The 14,849-nt window shown below is 43.4% G+C and overlaps 1 long non-coding RNA gene across 1 annotated transcript in view; it reads right to left on the reverse strand.

The window, feature by feature from the left end:
- LOC106844154 (uncharacterized) overlaps positions 1 to 14,336 on the reverse strand; it is a 28,552-nt gene extending 14,216 nt beyond the window's left edge. Inside the window, exons 1-2 of the long non-coding RNA XR_011493604.1 lie at positions 14,198 to 14,336; positions 7,266 to 7,363 (exon numbers count right to left, since the gene is read on the reverse strand). This is a non-coding gene — a long non-coding RNA (uncharacterized lncRNA). The remainder of the gene's footprint in view (positions 1 to 7,265; positions 7,364 to 14,197) is intronic.
- Positions 14,337 to 14,849: the final 513 nt, after the last annotated feature.

The raw sequence follows: 14,849 nt of genomic DNA on the forward strand, positions 1-14,849 counted from the left end.
CATTGATTTCTAGTTTCTGTCTGTTGTGGTCAGAGAACATACTCTGTAAGATTTCACTTCTCTTCAATGTGCTGAGGTCGGTTTTATGGCCCAGGATACGGTCTATCTCGGTACATGTTTCACGAGTGCTTGAAAAGAATGTGTATTCTGCTGTTATTGGGTGGAGTCATCTACAAGAATCGATTACATCCTGTTGGTTGATGGTGTTGAGTTCTTTTATATCCTTGCTGATTTTCTGCCTAATTGTTCAATCAGTTACTGAAAGGTAGGCCATGGGTTATGGATTTAGAGAAACTTGGTTTGAACCCAAGCATATGCAGATCCAGAACCCTGGAGAAACTCTTCTGAGAGCCACACTCTATTGGCCTAGGATGGAAAGCGCAAAGAGCAAATATTCATATAACGCTTACTCTGTGCCAGACTATGTTCTAAGCACTTTATATCAATTTGATCCTCACGACAAACCTGCAAGTCAGTATTATTATTTTCCCCCATTTTACAGATGAGGAAACTGAGGCAATGGGAGGTTAAGTAACTTAACCAAGGTCAAGAGGGGTAGCCTGGAAACAAACCTAGGCAATCTGGCTCCAGAATATGCGCTTTTAACCTCTATACTACTGCTTCCTGGAAAACGACACAATTTCCCAGGACAGATACGAAAGGCTTGCCATGAAAGTCATTTTTCCCTTGATGATTGGCCATACAAAGAATCAGAAACACTCTGTCAAGTTTTCTTTGAAATACATGGAAGGATTTAAGGAAGGCCGCAGAGATAGATCCACGAGCTCCTGGTAAGACCACTACTCCCCCATCTGAATACTGCCCATCTCACCACGCCAGCGGGAGATGGAATGGAATATGATGAAAGCCACAGCTTAGGAATGAAAATGAACATGGTGCCACTCACCACTTGCAGCTGTTGAACAGGAAAATTTGGCAAGTCTGACTTGAGACGGGCCTCAAGTACAAAATGCAAACTGGATTTTGAAGATTTAGTATGAAGGAAGGAATGTAAACTGTCTCATTAATAACTTTTTATATTGATTACATGTTGAAAAGACATTTTGAATATATTTGGTTAAATAAAATATATTATTAAAATTTTTTTATAAAACAAGATTTAGGGATCAGATAGCCTGAGTTTGAATCCGAGCCTCCCACTTACTAGTTTCCTGACCTTGAGCAGGTTACCCAGCCTCTCTGTGCCTGTTTCCCCACCTGCAAAATGGGGATAGTAACGGGATTGTCGTGAGGATGAAGGAAAGTGACAAATGTAAGTGCTTAGGAGAGTTCTCAGCACGGTAAGTATTCAATAGATGTTATATGTTGTTGTTATTATTATTGCAAACTGCCTAAGAGACCCATTCTAAGACAGAGATGACAACTAAAACTAACATCCTACCTTTCACAAAGAGATACCATGCCTTACACCTCTGTTCATTGTAGGCACCATGCTAGAAGTTCACACTTGCCAGGGCATCCACTGTCACCTTGACTTAGCCCCGAATGACTCTGTCCATCTGCTCTTGGGTTCAATGTCTACCCCTCCCGCACCCTGCCCCAAATCCTTTCACTGGACCTTCTGGAACTTTAGGTTGACAAAATTCCCCCAATCGTCAACCTCTTCTCTCAGTTTTCCCTTTGCCTTCTTGCTCTCATAGAAACTTGGCTCTCCTCCAAAGCCACTGCTCCCTCGCAACCTTTTGAAGAGGGAGGTGTTTTTTCTCCCACATTCCACATACTCTGAGGTGAGGCAACTCGCTGTTGTTGCTTCCAAAAAATTTCAAAACCCCAGCCTCTTTGAAGCACACAGCAACAGACTATATATCACCCATTACCCCTCCTTGTTACAGGCATCTTCCAACATCTGCCAACTTCTCTGAGGACTTAAGCATTTGGCTGATGTTTACTTCTTCACCATTAATCATGTCTTCATTCTTGTAGACTAAGATATCTACCTAGACAGTCCACCCAACACCCCAATCTCTCAGTTCCCTTGTCCTCTGCACTCTAATCTCCTCCACCCCACCTCAGCCACACACTCCAAAGGCCAAACCCTAGAACCCTGCCATTATCAGTAACTGCACCACTTCCAATCTCCTGATTTCAAACATCTCTCCACTCTCCATCTTTCCAGTCCCCTTTCTGATCCCCTCAGTTCAACAATCCTTCAACCCTTTGGGCTCTTTAGTCCATTGACCAGTCCACATCTTCACTGTCCATTACCCTCTTCAAGCCTTCACATCTCACCTCACCCAGTTTAGATCTGATTATCCATTACTATAATCATTCCTTTGTGTACATCTCAACTCTCTTGTCCTTCTTCCTACATCTTATTTGCAAAACTGCAAGCATGACTTTTTTTTTTTTTTTTTTGAGGAAGACTGGCCCTGATTTAACATCTGTGCCCATCTTCTTCCATTTTCTGTGCAGGACACCTGCCACAGCACGGTTTGATGAGCAGTGCTAGGTCCATGCCCGGGATCCAAACCCCGAGCCACCAAAGCAGAGTGCACGAACTTAGCCACTACGCCACCCGGCTGGCCCTGCAAGCATGATTAAACCAAGCTCCACCAACAATGAGACTTTCCCTGAGCTGCTGAGCACGGCTAAAGATAAACGACTGTGCTGACAGGTCTCACTTTGGATTTGTAATGATGAATCATAAGTAGGCTCTTGGCACTGCCCAACAATCCTATGGTTTTTCCTACTCAATTCTCTCCGCTGCTCTCTGAAATAATACTTCATACCCCTCTCTCCTCAAGTGGCAACACCCTGCCATCCTCGGCTAGTGATCTTAATTCTTATTTTACAGAGAAAAGAGAAGCAGCCTGAAAAGAACTTCCTCATCTTTCTACCAGTGCTTCTTATGATATCTACACCCTGCAAATTCCTTTTTTCTAGTTGTTTTTTGGTCTGTCATGTTGAATGCATTCCCCAAATGTCTGGTCATCCCTTCTTCTCCATTTCACATCCCCACTAGTCCAATGAAAGCACCCTGTTGGAGATAATCTTGCCAAATCCAATGGTGAGTACTCACCTTCTTAGGAGCATTTAACAGAGTTGTCACTCCCTTCTTGAAACATTGTCTTGGCCTCCAGGACATCACACTCTCCTGGTTCTCCTCCCACCTTGCCAGGGGATCCTTTTGCTGGCTTCTCCTCCTCTTACCAGTCTCTCCATCCTCTACCCTCTTTTCTCTGACTACGCTCACTCTCCCACTCCTGCCCCACACAACTAACTGTCTTCCCTGTGCTGCTTCATGTTTATAAATGGTACCACCCATCCCATCACTGGGTCTAAATCTTAGGGTTCATCCATGCGTGCAACCCCTCAGCCAGTCCAATGGCTCTATCTTCAAACTCTCTCCCAAATCTGGTCACTCTTCATCACCTCCACCTTTACCACACTGGTCCAGGCTACCACCATCCCTCACCCGGGCTAACTGCAATAACCTCCTCACTGTCTCCCTACTTCCGTCTTGCCCTTCTACAGTCCGTTCTCCTCATAACAAAGGGTAACAGTAAAACCTGAATCAGATCACAAAGCCCCTGCTCCAAACTCTCCAGGGGCTTCCCCATGACCCCTGTGACAGCACTCAGACTCTGACCATGACCAACACCGGTCAGGGCCCTACATCACCCCTCCAGCTCTTCCCTCACTCACCAAACTCCAGCCACTCGGCCATTCTTTGCCTTGCCTACAGCAGGCCACAGTCATTTCCTCAGGGCCTTGCTCTTGCCTTCACTGGAACACTCTTCCTCCCAAACCTTCCTTCCTTCCTGAGTGCACTGCCTCAGAGAGCCCTTCCCTGACCTCCCCAACTAAAACAGCCCTCAGTACCTCTTAGACTATCTCCTTCACTTGTTTTGTTTTTCTTCATAACACTTATCGCTACCTAAAGTTGTGTATTTATTCATTTACTTGTTTATTGTCTGCTTCTCCCAACTGAATCCCCAGCACATCGAACAATGCCTGGTATGAAGTAAGTACTCAATAAATCTTTGTTGTACGAAAGAAAAAAAAGGAGAGAGAGAAGAAAGAGAGAAATAACAAGCAGGTGAGCAAAAAGCCTCAGAAAACTGATTCTGGATAAAGCCAGCTAAATCATCAGCTCTTCCCCTCTGCATATGTCATCAAGCATGTTGATCACACAGCACAGGAACTTCAAGCACGAGAACTGAGTCTGACAGGCCTGAGTGCAAGTCCCAGCTTGACTACTTTCAGCTGTGCAGTCTCCGGCAAGTTACTTAATTTCTCTGGGCCGCATACACTCATTCAGCAAACATTTACTGAGTGCCTACTTTACAACAGGGGCACTGTGCCATGTCTGTTGTGAAGATTAGATAAGACAGTGTATGATGAGTCTCTGGCACCAAGCCTAGCTAATCATAATACTCAGTCGTCTGGTATTATCTATGCCCATTCTGCAAGTTTTGCCACGAGACATTCTGTCTGTTTATAATCATCTGTGTTTGCAATTTGGATTGTCTCATTGATCAAATCATTATTTAGGACTGTTTTGGGGTTATTAAGAGGTTGGGTTTTGTTACTTAAACATTTGTAGATTTCTGGTTTATTGCATTGTGGCTGGAGAACGTGACCAGTACAATTTCAGGTTTGGGGAATTTGGTATTTCTTTCAGAGCCTAATATTTTATCAATATTTGTAAATGTTTCATTGGCAGTGAAAAAGGTGTGTTCTCCATTTATGAGATACAGAGTTCAATAAATAACATTTGAAATGCTCCAGGATGGAGACACTACGTTCACCGCTGATTCCTCGTCTCCAGCAAAGGACCTGGCACACGTCATAGACATTCTATAAATATTTGTTGAATGAGCGGCTAATTAATCAATCAACCTTATTATCATCTAGATTCTCGATACCTTTGTACCTTTGTATATTTTTTTCTTATTTCACCTGCCAAAGACTGGTGAGTTGTTACAATTTCCCACCACTCTTACATTTCTGACTGTTTCCCAATGTATTTCTGACTATTTTGGCTTTATATATTTCAATACAATATGATTCAGTGCCTGAGAGTTTATGGCTGTTATACAATCATTATAAATATACTCTCTATCAATATAAAATGACTATTTAACAAAACACTATACTATATGATCTCATTTTATTATGCATTTATTATTTTGAATAGGCAACACAATAATAAAATTCAAAAGGTACAAAAGTATCTTTTCACAAAAGCGGAAAGTAATTTCCCTTCCTCTCATCTCCCGTCACCCAGTTCCCCCGACCCTGAGGCAACCAGTTAACAGAATTTTTCTGACTAGCTCAATTTGAAAACATTACTTTTTTTCACAGAGGAGTCTAAAATATCTGCGTGAATTGTTTTGAGCCATATATGTGGCAGAGTCATTTTACGCTTTCTGTTGTTTACGCTCCCTTGATGCTTTGTCTTGTGCAGTGTGGGCTAAGTCTTCTTTCTATCTTCTCTGGTGCTTTGGAAGGCATATACCCCATTTTTTATTTCTCTAATGTTTCCATTTAACATTTTCAAAAGTATTCTTAACCTGTATTTCTTGACTTGGAGTCAAGAGTAAAATACCACGCTATGAGTCTGCCCAATTAAATCAAGAATGTGAGCATATCCCTTTCCTCCCCTCCTCAGAGGATGTTGATGAAATTAGGGGTTTACAGACATAGATTGTTATTATTGTTCTAGTCTGGCCTTATGGTTGTAAGGAAGATTTACCCCCCTGTTATGGGCTCAACTTTGGCTCCTGGAAATTCATAGGTTGATGTCCTAATCCCCAGTAGCTCAAATTGTGACTCTATTTGAAAATAGAGTCTTTAAATAAGTTAAAGGGTGGTCGTCACATGGGCCCTAATCCAAAATGACCGATGTCCTTATAAAAAGAGGAAATTTGGACAGAGACACATGCAGAGGGAAGGTCATGTGAGGACACAGGGAGAATGTCATCATCTACAAGCCAAAGTAAGAGGCCTCGGATGAAACCAGCCCTGGGACATCTTGATCTCAGCCTTCTGGCCTCCAGAACTGTGAGAAATACATTTCTGTTGTTGAAGCCGCCTAGTCTGTGCTGCTTTGTTATGGCGGCCCCAGCAAATGAGTGCATCACCCGAAATAACTCAAGGAAAAGGGGACCATGTGGCAAGCCCCCTCACATCTTCCCACAGGGCATCTCTAAGGACCCTCTAGAAAGAAACCTATGGAGGGGACCCAGCATGACGTGTTCCCCGCTAGGCTGCCATCTGCTGGAAGCTCTTCCTTGCCACTAGTGGTCCCTAGGAAGGATGTGGTGACTGACACCTCTTAGGTGACACTGAGCAGGAAGTGACCCTCCCCTGCTCAGGATTCTGCCTTGCCAGCCTCCCAGTATAAGGAGTTAAGAAGGATTTTTTTTTTTTTTGAGGAAGATTAGCCCTGAGCTAACATCTGCTGCCAATCCTCCTCTTTTTGCTGAGGAAGACTGGCCCTGAGCTAACATCCATGCCCATCTTCCCCTACTTTATATGTGGGACGCCTACCACAGCATGCCTTGCCAAGAAGTGCCATGTCGGCACCGGGGATCTGAACCAGTGAATCCCGGGCTGCCGAGAAGCAGAATGTGCACATCTAACCACTGTGCCACCGGGCCGGCCCTGGAGTTAAGCAGTCTTTACCACTCCATTTAGATGTCTTCTCCTGAGGATAAAAGGAGAGAGACACCAGGCCTAGAACTCCTGCTCTAGCAGCTTGTTCCTTGCCCTACACCCCAGATTGTGACTCGCTTGCAGATGACCCGTGGACGGCCCCTCATTCCCAATACTCCACCTCTTTCTACAATTCTTTCCTGACCCCTGCTGAGTTGGTGCCTTCTTCTCAGGAAATGCCACCATTCTTGCCTATGGGAAGAATCTATTCTCAATACTTTCTTTGGTCTTGAAAATATTGAAGCCAAATGCATTTTTTTCCTGGTATCTCAGTGTCTACTCCCCACAAACATATAGTGGAGGGCGAGGGGGGACCAGTGAGCTTGGGTCCCAAGGTCTCCAGCAGTCTCAGCTGTGAGAGGGAAGAGGAGAGAAATGCCAAGGGGCTATAGTATTTGCAGGGTTTCTACTGAAAAATCTGAATTCAAACACTCTTCACCATCTGAAGGTTATTTCTCTTCTAAAGATTCCATCTGGTCCTCATTTGGACCTTACTTCTCAGGAGCTGAAAACCCTGGTCTTACCAAGCTAAGAGAGCATTCAACCCCCATCCCTGCCCCAGGTTACATTCTGAAACTTCTCACCTGGTCTACTGCGAGGGCCTCCTAACCGCTGGTCTCCACGCTTCCACGCTTCCGCCCTTCCCCTCGCCAATCCGTTCTCCAGACACCACCAAAACAGTCTTTTGAAGAATAAATAAAATCATGTCACTCCATTGCTTAAAATCCTCCAAAGGCTTCTAAACTCTTCACAAGGTCCTACACGATCTAGCCCCTGCCTACCTCTCTGCCCTCATCCTGGACCCCTCCCCCTCATTCTAATCACACTGGCCTTCTTTGGTCTCTTAATGCAATGCTTCTCCCCCAGCCTTTGCCTGTCCCTCAGCCCAGAATGTTCTCTGCCTCCAGCTCATCATGTGACTATCTCCCCCTGTCCTTCAGGCTCCAAGAGGCTTCCCCCTCTGAGTGGAGGCCACAGAGCATCGTGGTCAAGAGCACAGACCCTGGAGCCAAACCACCTAGATTTGAATCCAGTTGCTTCATCTGCAAAATGGGGAGGATGATAATTGTTCCAATTCCTTGTGGGTTTGTTTTGAGAATTATGGGAGTTAATATATGTTAAATACTTAGAGCCTGGCATACAGGTTAGCCATTATTATTGTTAGTTATCATTATTATTATTATATCCTGCAGCCCACTGCTAACATTGTAAGGCCCAGGACAGTAGCAGAAATGAAGGCCCACATACTGGAAGTCTAAATATTCTAATGTATAAATCAAGCTATGCCCAAGGCCTGGCCCACATTCACCCTTGGACTGCTCACCTCCTCACAATCCAGAAGCTAAAGGAGCCAAATTCTTCCCTGGACCAGGGCTGCCTCCTGTAAGCCTGAGGGTTAGCCCAGAACTGCTGGGGCAGGGTGAGCAGAAGCTGCTCTGGGCCCAGACTCCCATGTCACAGCGCACACACCTGCACACTCAGCTTCCCATCCACTCCAGCTGACACATTTCTCTCTCATAATTCCCATTTTCTCAGTCAGTTACTGAACTTTCAAAAACTTTCTCACAGGGGCCGGCCCAGTGGCACAGTGGTTAAGTTCACACGTTCTGCTTCTCCGTGGCCCGGGGTTCACCGGTTCGGATCCTGGGTGCTGACATGGCACCGCTTGGCAAAAGCCATGCTGAGGTAGGCGTCCCACATATAAAGCAGAGAAAGATGGGCATGGATGTTAGCTCAGGGCCAGTCTTCCTCAGCAAAAAGAAGAGGATTGGCAGTAGTCAGCTCAGGACTAATCTTCCTCAAAATAAGGCCAAAAGGGGATTTGCGTTTCAGTATTTGTGATATGCAGGGCCCCCTACAGCCTTGCTACCTATAGTGGGTCCTTGGAACAGGAGCATCAGCATCACCTGGGAGCCAGGTAGAAACGCAGGCTCTCTGGTCCTGCCCCAGCTCCACTGAATCCGAACCTCCATTTTAACAAGATCCCCAGGAGATCTTCATGAAGTTAAAGTTTGAGAAGCACTGAACTAAGCAGAGAGCCAGGGAGGGGCCCCTCCTGCCCAGGTCTAAGTGTGGGTCTGGTTCCCTAACCACCAAATCTAGAGCAGCTACCGCCCCAGACACTCTCTATCACATCGCCCTGTTTCCTTCCTTCATATAATTTAGCATAGTCTCTAATTTCTAGTTTACCGGCTGTCTCCCTAAACTATAATATAAACTACACGGAGGGACCTTGTCTGTCAGGCTTAGTCCTGTATCCCCTGGGTCCAGAAGTGAGCCAGTACAGAGACAGTGCTCAATACTGAATTTCACTGAATCTAAGACACCTTCAATTGTAACACACACTATTATTTTATGCACCACTAAGAAAAAATGCTGCCAGTTAAATTATAACACAATGCTTTCTTAACACTTAAATTTTTATTTTTTTTTGAGGAAGATTAGCCCTGAGCTAACTACTGCCAATCCTCCTCTTTTTTGCTGAGGAAGACTGGCCCTGAACTAACATCTATGCCCATCTTCCTCTACTTTATACGTGGGATGCCTACCACAGCATGGCTCTCGCCAAGTGGTGCCATTCCGGCACCCGGGATCCGAACTGGCGAACCCTGGGCTGCCGAGAAGCAGAACATGCACACTTAACCGCTGTGCCACTGGGCCAGCCCCTACACTTAAATTTTTTTTAATTGAGATTCATAATAGTTTACATCATTGTGAAATTTCAGTTGTACATTATTTCTTATCTATCACCACACAAGTGCTCCCCTTTACCCTCTGTGGCCACCCTCCACCCCCATTCCCCTGGTAACCACTGAACTGTTTTCTTTGTCCATGTGTTTGTTTATATTCTGCACATAGTGAAATCATATGGTGTTTGTCTTTCTCAGTCTGGCTTATTTCGCTAAGCATAATACCCTCCAGGTCCATCCATGTTGTTGCAAATAGGATTATATTGTCTTTTTTATGGCTGAGTAGTATTCCATTGTATATATATATACCACATCTTCTTTATCCAATTATCAATCGATGGGCACTTGGATTGTTTCCATGTCTTGGCTATTGTGAATAGAGCTGCAATGAACATAGGGGTGCATATGTTACTTCAGATTGTTGATTTCAACTTTGGGTAGATGCCTAGTAGTGGGATAGCTGGGTCATATGGTAGTTCTATTTTTAGTGTTTTGAGGAATCTCCATACTGTTTTCCATAGTGGCTGCACCAGTTAGCATTCCCACCAGCAGTGTATGAGGGTTCCCTTTTCTCCACACCCTCTCCAACATTTGTTGTTTTTGGTCTTGGTAATTACAGCCATTCTGACTGGTGTAAGGTGATGTCTCACTGTAGTTTTCATTTGCATTTCCCTAATGATTAGTGATGTTGAACATCTTTTCATGTGCCTGTTGGCCATCTGTATATCTTCCTTTGAAAAATGTCTGTTCATATCCTCTGCCCACTTTTTGATGGGGTTGTTTGGGTATTTTGTTGAGTTGTGTGAGTTCTTTATATACGTTGGATATCAACCCCTTGTCTGATAAACGATTTGCACATATTTTCTCCCAGTTGGTGAGTTGTCTTTCCATTTTGTTGATGGTTTCCTTTGCTTTGTAGCAGCTTTTTTTAACATAAAATTTTTAATTTTTGCTAATTTAAAAGCTTTTTTAGGTCCTTTTTAAGAAAATCATTCTGGTGCATACATGAAAAGAAAACAAGAAGTAAAATAAATTGGTTAAAATATTCCAGAGTCTGGCCAGTGGTGTAGTGGTTAAGCTCGTGCGCTCCACTTTGGTGGCCCAGGGTTCACAGGTTTGAATCCCAGGCGAGGACCTACACACCACTCACCAAGCCATGCTGTGGTGGCGACCCACAAACAAAATAAAGGAAGATTGGCACAGATGGTAGCTCAGCGACAATCTTCCTCAAGGAAAAAGAGGAAGATTGGCAACAGATGTTAGCTCAGGGACAATCTTCCTCACCAAAAAAATTAAAAATTAAAAAAGAAAATATTCCTGGCCCAGCCTGGTGGCTCAGGGGTTAAGTACACACATTCCACTTTGGTGGCCTGTTCAGATCCCAGGTGCAGACATGGCACAGCTTGGCACATCACGCTGTAGTAGGCATCCCACATATAAAAAAGTAGAGGAAGATGGGCATGGATGTTAGCTCAGGGTCAGTCTTCCTCAACAAAAAGAGGAGGATCGGTGGCAGATGTTAGCTCAGGGCTAATCTTCCTCAAAAAATAAATAAATAAATAAAATAAAAAATAAAATAAAATAAAATATTCCAAAATTTCTTCAGAGTCTGATTCTCCTGAATCACTTTCTGACTGAGTTATCAATCTCTGTGTTTTCCCATGCAATACTGTCCTCTGTGCCATCAAGGGCACTGGTGATGCACCATTTCTCAAGAGTCCTCCCCTATTGTCTCCGAGATTTTCTCCCAAACTGCTGGCACTTTCTTATTTTACCAGATGGTATCAACAGAATTGACACCTTCACTCACATCAAATTTTTGTCCCACTACTTTGTTTCCATGACTATCTAAATACAGCATTAGCTTTTTGTCTCAATTTTATTTTACTTATTTTTTTTTTGAGGAAGATTAGCCCTGAGCTAACTACTGCCAATCCTCCTCTTTTTGCTGAAGAAGACTGGCCCTGAGCTAACATCCATGCCCATCTTCCTCTACTTTATATATGTGGGACGCCTACCACAGCATGGCTTGATGAGTGCAAGTGCCATGTCCGCACCCGGGATCCGAACCGGAGAACCCCGGGCCGCTGAGCATCAAAATGTGAATTTAACCACTGTGCCACTGGGCTTGCCCCGTTTCAATTTTAAAACACAATGTAATCCTTTTGGAGACTTTTTTTTATTGAGATGTAATTGACATATAACATTGTGTAGGTTTAGGTGTATAGCATAATGATTTGCTACATGTATATATTGCAAAATGATTACCAAAATTAGTCTAGTTAACATCCACCACCTCAGGTATTTACAATTTTTTTTTTCCTTGTCATGAGAACTTTTAAGATGTACTCTCTTTACTTGGATACTTTTTTAAAAAAATAGACTTTATTTTGTTCAATCAGTTTTAGGGTCACAGCAAAATTGAGCAGAAAGCACAAGGGTTCCATATGCCCCCTGCCCTCCACACACCCACAGCCGCCCCTACTATCAACAACCCCCACCAGAGTGGTATGTTTGTTATAATCAATGAACCTACACTGACACATCAGTATCACCCAAAGTCCATAGTTTTACATCAGGGTTCCTGCTTGGTGGTGTACGTTCTATGGCTTTCGACAAATGTATAACGACACGGATCCACCATTATAGTATCAAACAGAATAATTTCACTGTCCTAAAACCCTCTGGGCTCTGCCTATTCATCCCTCCCCATCCCCAAACCACTGGCAAACACTGACCTTTTTACTGTCTCCAGAGTTGTGCCTTTTCCAGAATGTCATATAGTTAGAATCAATAGTGTATAGCCTTTTCAGATTGGCTTCCTTCACTTAGTAACATGCATTTAAGTTTCCTCTATGTCTTTTCATGACTTGAGAGCTCCTTTCTTTTTAGTGCTGAACAATATCGCCTGAATGTACCACAGTTTATTTATCCACTCACTTACTGAAGGACACCTTGGTTGCTTCCAAGCTTTGGCAATCAAGAATAAAGCTGCCGTAAACATCCGTGTGCACGTTTTCGTGTGGACGCGTTTTCAACTCCATTGGGTAAATATCATGCTGGGTCGTATGGAAAGAGTATGTTTAGTTTTATAAGAAAATGCCAAATTTTCCTCAAAAGTGGTTGCACCTTTTTGCATTCCCAACAGGAAAGAATGAGAATTCCCATCGCTCCACATCTTCATCAGCATTTGACGTTGTCACTGTTTAGGATTTTGGCCATTCTAATAGGTGCGTCGTGATATCTCCTCTTTGTAAGGAAATATGCATTTCCCTGATGACATGTGATGTTGAGCATCTTTTCATATGCTCATTTGCCATCCCATCTGTGCATCTTCTTTGGTGAGGTGTCTATTCAGGTCTTTTGTCCAATTTTTTAATCAGGTTGTTCTTTTGTCTTATTCTTGAGTTTAAGAGTTCTTGTATGTTTTGGATAACAGTCCTTTAATCAGATATGTCCTTTGCAACTATTTTCTCCCAGGCTGGTTTCTTTTCTCATTCTTTTGATGGTGTCTTTAACAGGGCAGAAGTTTTTAATTTTAATGAAGCCTAGCTTATCAATTATTTCTTTCATGGATTGTGCCTGAAAGTTAGTTCTATCTTTGGACGTTTTGATTACCTAAACCAATAAATTCCCTTTTCATTTCAGTTAAGTTGGGTTTTCTGTTACCTGATATATTTCCTTAAAATGGACTCTGGACATGGCAGGCAAGAAATAATTGACATCTTTACTACTGTTAATATAATTTTTAGAATTTATATAGTTTCTCCTTAAGGGATTTTTTTTGTTGAAATTCCTGCTGAGTTTCGTAACCAGATTTATAGAAATTATTTAGAGTTTTGCCGAGACTTCCCCAATTTGGAGTTTTTATTTTACTACATGTCTTGGTGAGTTAAAACACTTTTTTTTAAACAAAAGGAGAAGAAGAAGAAGGAGACACAGTGGTATTTCCAAACCCAAGCATTCTCAGAAATGCAATTCTGTTGCCCTTCACATACAAAAAGCAACTTGGATATATACACAATGATTGAGTCATAGCTTTCTTTTCCTGTCCTAACTATAGACATTGCTCCTTTGTCTTCTAGAATGTCATATTGCAGAGAAGTCTCAGGCCAGACCAACTTCTGTTCCTTTCTACGTAGCCTTTTAATTCACATATTTTCTTGGGGGGAATCTAGGTTCAGTTCACTTTTAATAATTTACCTGGGGTACAGTATGCCTTTCACTCTGCTAATACACCCAGGGATGCTTTCACGTCCACCAGCCCCGTTCTTGTCTTTGGGAGCAGCCAACAACTCTGACATCTCTGTTCATCGTTCATCTCAACATTACCTGACATCTCTGTTCTCTCTATCATCTCCCCTTCCAGTGTTTTAATTGCAGGTCCTTTTTGCTAAACTTCTGGTCCTTTGCCTGTGAATTCAAGAGTTTTCTCAGGTTTGTCCTCTGCAACCCTCATTCGCTTTGTGGCTTCCATTCTGTTCTTTAGCACTGCTGATGCAGACTTCAGTTCTCTTTGTGCATTTGGAGTTTCCGTGCAATTCTCTGTTTTCTCCCCCAGATACATGCTGGCACCTTGTCATCTCAGCCTTTTCTTTCTTCAAGTACTCTGCTCCTACTTCCAGGAGAATTCTAGTGAAAACCTTCCTGAAAATTCCTTCCAAATCCTCCAGTAAACATGTCTCGAGAGTTCTGTTTCTTTCAGTCTTCAGGATGATGTGCCCCTTCCCTTGTTTTGAGAAAAATTTTCAGAATCCCCATGTTTTTAACATTACTAATGCTATTTCATGCATACAGAATTGCATAAAATGTAATATAATGAGTACCTCTGGACGACCCTCCACACACGACTTCTTTGTCCTCTTTATCCTGAAAAGGAGTACCATCTCTCAGACTCAGTATTGACGGAGTTCTGCACAGATATGTGGCTTGCTCTTGGCCCCGCTCTCTGTCCCTCGGGACAATGGCTGGATCCCTCGCCAGGCCTGCAGTGGGAAGGCCCACTATTCAGCATGAAAGCTGCTCTAACAGTTCAACATTACTGCTGGTGACGCAGCAGAACCTCTTGTCAGCCGCTTCACCTAGGACCCAAATTTTCCATCTCCACTTCCCAGTCCTTGTGCCTCTTCCTCCTGAACTGCTTCTCCACACAATTCTACAGCTTCTGCTTATTTGTGGTTTCAGTTACCTCGTGACTTTTGCTCACTCCCTGCTTTCATATTTCTCTCAGTTTTGGGCCACTCTTCCCTCTGATGACTCTCTCAAGTTGTCTTGAAGTCAAGTTTCCCAAGAATTCATCACTGGTCAGTCATCACGCAGAGAGGGTACCACTGCTGGGCAGAGTGCTCAAGCTACTTCATAGGTCTCTGGCTACATGTCTGCCTTTGGGTCAGCAACTCATTCCTGGATCAGTCAGCTGTGGCCCAGATAATGAGGTCTGTGTCAGTCAGCTATTGGTGTACAACAAAAAAGCCCACA

The sequence above is a fragment of the Equus asinus genome, chromosome 13 (genome assembly GCF_041296235.1).
Source record: "Equus asinus isolate D_3611 breed Donkey chromosome 13, EquAss-T2T_v2, whole genome shotgun sequence".
NCBI lineage: Eukaryota > Metazoa > Chordata > Mammalia > Perissodactyla > Equidae > Equus > Equus asinus.